Source organism: Mesoplodon bidens, assembly GCF_964165515.1.
Source record: "Mesoplodon bidens genome assembly, chromosome: 4".
Taxonomy (NCBI): domain Eukaryota; kingdom Metazoa; phylum Chordata; class Mammalia; order Artiodactyla; family Ziphiidae; genus Mesoplodon; species Mesoplodon bidens.
In genome coordinates, this window is record NC_138160.1 from 173,781,197 (window position 1) to 173,788,396 (window position 7,200).

At 37.8% G+C, this 7,200-nt stretch overlaps 1 pseudogene across 1 annotated transcript; it reads right to left on the minus strand.

The window, feature by feature from the left end:
- Positions 1-1,348: 1,348 nt before the first annotated feature.
- LOC308616450 (small ribosomal subunit protein eS4-like) lies at positions 1,349-2,017 on the minus strand (annotated as a pseudogene). Its single transcript has one exon. The product of its transcript is annotated as a small ribosomal subunit protein eS4-like (transcript).
- Between the last annotated feature and the right edge of the window lie 5,183 nt (positions 2,018-7,200).

Here is a 7,200-nt window from a genome sequence, read left to right on the forward strand (position 1 = left end):
GCTTTGTGATGACCTAGAGGGATGGGATATGGAGGGTGGAAGGGAAGCTCAAGGGGGAGGGGATATGGATATAAATGTATACATATAGCTGATTCACTTTGTTGTACAGCAGAAACTAACACAACATTGTAAAGCAATTATACTCTAATAAAGATGTTAAAAATAAATAAATAAAAGACCACCCCAGCCTCAAGTGTGGGCATGCACACAGAAAGGGTATAAATGGATGACATCCAGCTTTGGAGATCATCTACCACAATATAAATCTATTAAATAACCATAACCAAGAACTTCCCACAAAGAAAACTACAGGCCTAGATGATTTCATTGGTGAGTCCTATCAAATATTTAAGGAAGAAAAATACCAATCTTACACACATAGAAGAAAAATTCCTCAATAAAATATTAATAAATAGAATCCTTCAACATATAAAAATGATTGTATATCATGGCCAAGTAGATTCTAAGAAATGCAAGTTTTTGAATGTTGAATCAAAAACAAATCTGTAATTCATCCTGTTAATGAAATAAATAAGGAAAATCATATAGTCATTTTAATAGATGCGGGAAAAGAATTTGACAAAACTTAACACCAATTCATGACCAAAACTCTCAGCAAACTAGAAATAGAAATGTATTTCCTCAATTTGGTAAATGACATTTATGAAAAAACTACAATTAGTATCATAGTAAATGATATACTGCATGACACTCTCACAACTTCTACTGAACATTATGCTAGAGGTCCTGTAGACTTCAATAAAGCATGAAAAAATGAATAAAAGGCAAAAAGACTGGAAGGAAATCAATAAAACTGCCCTTGTTCATAGAAAATGTGATTGTCTACATAGACAATCCTAAAGAATCTACACAAAACTACTAAAATTAAGAAACAAATTTAGCAAAGTCACAGAAACAAGGGTAAAAACAAAAATAATTGTATTTCTATATGCTAGCAATATATGTATTTCTATATGCTAGTAATAAAAATTGGAACATAAAATGTTTTTTGATTTACAATAGCATGAAAAAATATTAAATACGTAGAAACACATTTAACAAAAGATACCTAAGATCTCCATACTGAAAATTATAAAACACTGCTAACAGAATTTAAAGGAGACCTTCCTTCACACATTAAAATTAGAGAAATATTGACATTTTTGAGATATAATTGGCATTGTTAAAAAAAAAAAGCCCAAAATGGAGTAACTTGCTCCCAGAACAGCAAACCAAGACTTCATTGTAGTTTCAGCCTCTCCTAGGAATGTGAATCTTATTTTTTTAATGTGGTATTATCTTTAATTAAGTACAAAGACTTTTCCAATCATGTCACCTAGAGATCATTTTATCCACTACTCTGTTTAGCCGCCAGTCTCTTGTCCCTCTCCTCAGCAATGGTAAGGCAGATACCCTTTCCATGGAGAAGAGAGATCCATGGCTTGTTGCCTTTGCCAATAACAAAAATCTTGGAGAGCCCAGTGGCAAAGCTGTTACCATTGACATCTTTCACATGAACTACATCAGAAGAACCAGGATGTCTCTCCTGGTTGGTGATCACACCAATTCTTCTCAGGTTAGCACCTCCAGTCACCATGCACAGGTTACCAGTGTCAAATTAGATGAAATTAGTAATCTTGCCAGTCTCCAAATCAATTTGAGTGGTGTCATTCACCTTGATGAGGGGATCAGGGTAGCGGGCGGTGCAAGCACCATGGGTCATCAGATGAAGGATTCCTTTAGTCCCCACAAGGATCCTTCTCACTTTGCACAACTTGTACTTGACCTCCTCAGGTGTGATACAATGAACAGCAAAGCGACCCTTGGTGTCACAGATCAGACAAAAATTCTCTCCAGTCTCTCCAATGCTGATGACGTCCATAAAACGACTGGGGTAGGTTATAACAGTGTAGTCATTGCCATCAATCTTAATGAAACGCTGCAGGCAGATCTTTATTTCATCTCCTGTTAGGGCATATTTAAGTCTGTTCCTTAGGAAAATGATTAGAGGAGACATGAGCCATGGCTGTGCTAGGCACAAAGAGAGCTCGGAAGGTGAATTTTATTTTATTTATTTATTTATTTATTTATTATTTATTTATTATTTATTTATTATTTTGGCTACGTTTTGTCTTCATTGCTGCGCACAGGCTTTCTCTAGTTGTGGCGAGTGGAGGCTACTCTTCCTTGTGGTACACAGGCTTCTCATTGCAATGGCTTCTCTTGTTACAGAGCATGGGCTCTAGGCTCACGGGCTTCAGTAGTTGTGGCTTGCAGGCTCAGTTGTGGTTCATGGGCTCTAGAGCACTGGCTCAGTAGTTGTGGCACATGGGCTTACTTGCTCTGTGGCATGTGGGATATTCCTGGACCAGGGCTCAAATCCATGTCCCCTGCATTAGCAGGTGGATTCCTAACAACTGCGCCACCAGGGAAGTCCCTGGAATGTGAATTTTAAACACGTAATCTGAAATTTCAGGATCAACCCTAGTGAGGTAATCTGCATCATGAAGACCTCTGCTGTTCCCTTCCCCCCAAAGGAAGATGGCCTGGCCTGAAAAAATCCTTTCTTTTCATTTGCTAATACCTTCTTCCCTACCCTCCTTCTGATTATAAAACCTTCCATTTATGCAACCCCTTGAGCATCCTTCTATTTACTAGATGGGATGGTGCCTGATTCCTGAATCACTGAATAAAGCTAATTAGATCTCCCCACCAAAAGAAAGAAATGAAAGGAGACTAAAACTAATGGAAATATATACCATGTTCATGAATCAGAAGACTCAATATTGTTAAGCTGGCAAAATTCCCCAAATTGATCTTCAAATTCAACTTCCAGCTGACCCTTGAACAACCCTGGTTTAGACTGAGCAGGTCCACTTATCTGCAGATTTCTTTCAATAAATACAGACTACAGAATACATAATCCACAGTTGGTTGACTCTGCCAGTATGGAACCATGGACACGGAGGGACAACTGTAAAGTTATACTCGGATTTTCCACTTCATGGAGTGTTGTTCAATGGTCAACCATAATACAAATCAAAATTCCAGCAAGCATTTTTTGTACAAATAAAAAGTTGATTCTACTTTTTATATGAAAATACACAGGACGTAAAATAGCCAAACAATTTTGAAAAAGAATAACAAAGTTGGAGGACTCCTAATATCTAATTTTAAAGATGTACTATAAAGCTATGGTAAGCCAAATGATAGTAGTTTTGGTAAAAAGACAGACAAACTGATCAATGGGAAAGAACAGAGTCCAGAAATAGACCCAGACATACATGCTCAATTGATTTTCAACAATGCATTGCTAAGGCAATTCAATGGGAAAATACATTGTTTTTCCATCACTGCATGACAAATTAGCACAAATTTAGCAGCTTAAAACAATACTGATTTGTTATTTGATATATAGTTATATGTTTCACATATTTCTGTAGGTCAGAAACCCTAGTGTGGTGTACCTGGGTTCTCTGCTTAAGTTCTCAAAAGGCTAAAATCAAGGTGTCCACCAGGTTGCATTCTCATTTGGAACTTGGACTCTTCTTCCAAGCTCATTCATGTTGTTGGAAGAATTTAATTCCTTGCAGTTGTAGGACTGAAGCCCTCAGTTCCTAGAGGTTACTCACTGTTCTCTGTTATGTGGTGTTGTCCGCAATGTAGAAGTTTGCTCCTTCAAGCCAACAAGAGAATCTCTTTCACTTTGAATCTCTTTGACCTCTTTTAAGATCAGGCCAATAGAAGATAACCTTCCTTTTGATTTACCCAAAGTTAATTGATTGAAGACATTCATTACATCTGCAAAATCTCTTCTGCCATATAGCATTACATAATCACAAGAATGATCACCCATCATATTCATAAATCTTAATCACACCCAAGGGGAAGGGATTATACAGAGCATGTATACCAGAGGGCAGGAATCTTGGGGAAAATATTGGGTTACTATGGCTGCTATAACAAATTACCACAAACTTAGTGCTTAAAACAATACAAATTTATTATCTTACCATCTGTCAATTCAGGAGTCCCAATGGATCTAACCAGGTTAAAATCAAGGAGTCACCAGGACATCATTCCTTTCTAGAGACCCTAGGGAAAATCTGTTTCCTTTCTAGCTTCTAGAGGCTGCCTACATTCTAGAGGCACATGGTGCCTTCCTCCATTTACAAAGCCAGGAATAGTAGGCCAATTTTTTAGCACATTACCTCACTCTGACCTCTTCTGCTGTCTCCCTCTTCCTCATTTAAGGACCTCTGTGATCACATTGAATTCACTCAGATAATCTAGGATAATATCCTTATCGTAAGGTCAACTGATAAGCAACCTTAATTCCACCTGCTACCTTAATTCCTCTTTTGCTATATAATGTAATATTCAAGGAATTAGGTTGTGGACATCTTTGTAGAGTCCTTACTCTGCTTACCCCAGGAGACAACTTAAGAAGTCTTTTCAACAAATGGGCTAGATCAACTAGACATATGAGTGGAGGAAAAAAATGAATCTCAGCCCTTACCTCATACCAAACACAAAAATTAATAAAATGGATGATAGATACGAATATTAAAACTATAAGAAGATATACAAATGGTCAATAAGGACATGAAAAGATGCTCAACATCATTAGTCATTACAAAAATGCAAAGCAAACCACCAAAACACCATTTGAAAGCCACTCAGATGGAAAGAAAGAAAGAAAGAAAGAAAGAGAAAGAAAGAAAGAAAGAAAGAAAAAAGAAGGAAGGATAGAGGGAAAGAAGTAGCAAATTTTGGCAAGGATGTAGAACAACTAGAATCCTGTGCATTGCTGGTGGGAATGTAAAATGATTTGGCTGTTGTGGAAAACAGCGTGGTACTTCTTCATTTAAACACAGAGTTGCCATATGACTCAATCATTTCAGGGAACATACCAATGAAAACTTAAAACATATGTTCACACAAAAACTTGTACATGAATGTTCATAGCAGCATTATTTATAATAGGCAAAAAGTGGAAAAAAACCTATATGTCCAACAACTGATTCATGGATAAACAATACATAGCATATCCAAACAATGGAATATTATTCAGCCATAAAAAAGAATGAAGTACTTTCACATGCTACAATGTGGATGAACTCTGAAAACATTATCCTAAATGAAAGAAGCCAGACATAAAAAGCCACAGATTGTATGATTCTGTTTATATGAAATGTCCAGAATAGGTAAATCGATAGAGACAGAAAGTAGATTAGTAGTTGCCAAGGAATGAGAAGAGGGGAAAATTGAGACTGACTACTAAGTACAGGGTTTCTCTTTGGGGTTGATGGAAGTGTTCCAGAATTAGATAGTGCTGATAGTTGTACAACATATTGAATATGCTGAAAAACCCTGACTTGTACACTTTAAAATAATGAGTTTTATATTATGTGAATTATATCTCAATAAAAATATTAAATGGGAAAAAATCATATGCTCATGGATAGTATCAGTACTCGGCAGTACCTATCTATGTGAAGAGACATTACGAAAAAGGAAATACATAAAATATCACTACTGATCCGCATTTGCAACAGATTTTGATAAGAAACATAACTTTGAATCACAATAAGCAAAATGCTATCCCCAAAATAAAATTCCATTTTCTCATTAGTATACCTGTATTGAAAAAATTTACTGAATTATTGTTATATTTTGAATTCTGTTATATTTGGAATTAAAAAAAAAGAAACTACAAAACGTCTAGAAGAAAACATTGGTGGAAATCTTCGTGACCTTAGGATAATTAAAGTTGTCTTAGATAGAATATAATAAGCACTAACAATAAAATTTTAATTGATTTATAAAAATTAGAAACACAGACTCTCCAAAAGACACCATTAATGAAGTGAAAAGAAAGCCATAGGGCCTCCCTGGTGGCGCAGTGGTTGAGAGTCCGCCTGCCGATGCAGGGGATACGGGTTCGTGCCCCGGTCTGGGAGGATCCCATATGCCGCGGAGCGGCTGGGCCCGTGAGCCATGGCCGCTGGGCCTGCGCATCCGGAGCCTGTGCTCCGCAACGGGAGAGGCCACAACAGTGAGAGGCCCGCATACCGCAAAAAGAAAAAAAAAAAAAAAAAAAAAAAAAAAAAGAAAGCCATAGATGAGGAGAAAATATTTGTAATTTATTCACCTGACAAAGGTCTTATATCCAGAATATATACAGAACTCTTACAAATATATAAGGAGGCAAATGACCCATTACAATGGTTACCAATTTTTAAGTGGGCAAAAGATTGGAATAGACGGGCTTCCCTGGTGGCACAGTGGTTGAGAGTCCGCCTGCCGATGCAGGGGACACGGGTTCATGCCCCGGTCCAGGAAGATACCACATGCCGCGGAGCGGCTGGGCCCGTGAACCATGGCTGCGGAGCCTGCGCGTCCGGAGCCTGTGCTCCGCAGCGTGAGAGGCCACAACAGTGAGAGGCCCGCGTACCGCAAAAAAAAAAAAAAAAAAAAAAAAAAGGTTGGAATAGACATTACATAAAAGAAGATACATGAATATCCAATAAGCACATGAAAAGATGTTCAACATTCTCATAAATGAAATGCAAATTAAAGCAACAATGAAATATTACCACATATACACTAGAACAGCTAATACTAAAAAGACTGAAAATCCCAGATACTGGAGGGGACATAAAGCAGTTGGGACTGTCATACATTTCTGGTGAGAATATAAAATTGTAAAACCCCTTTGAGAAACAGTTCGACAGTTTCTTAGGAAATTGAACATATACCTTCCCTATAACCCAATATTCTAGCCATAGGTATTTAACCAAAAAACATAAAGCGTATGTCCATAAAAAGACTTGCATAATTGTAGACCAAGATGGAGGAGTAGAGGGATGTGGAGCTGGCCTCCTCCAACAAATGCGTCAAAAATACATCTACATGTGGAACAATTCTCATGGAATAACTACTGAAAGCCTGCAGAAGATCTCGTACAACCAAAACTGCAAGAACGATCCCCATATAACCAGGTAGGATGAAGGGGAAAGGGAGAAGAAGAGGAATCAGGACAGAAACAGTGCCCCTGGGAGGGAGCTGTGAAAGAGGAAATGTTCCCTAACCCTAGGAATCTCTTTCACCAGCTGAGAGGTCCACCCAGACAGATAGAGAGCTTCAGAGGCTTGAGAGGAGAGTGTGGGAGCTGGCCTGTGCTCCACAGGGTAAAGA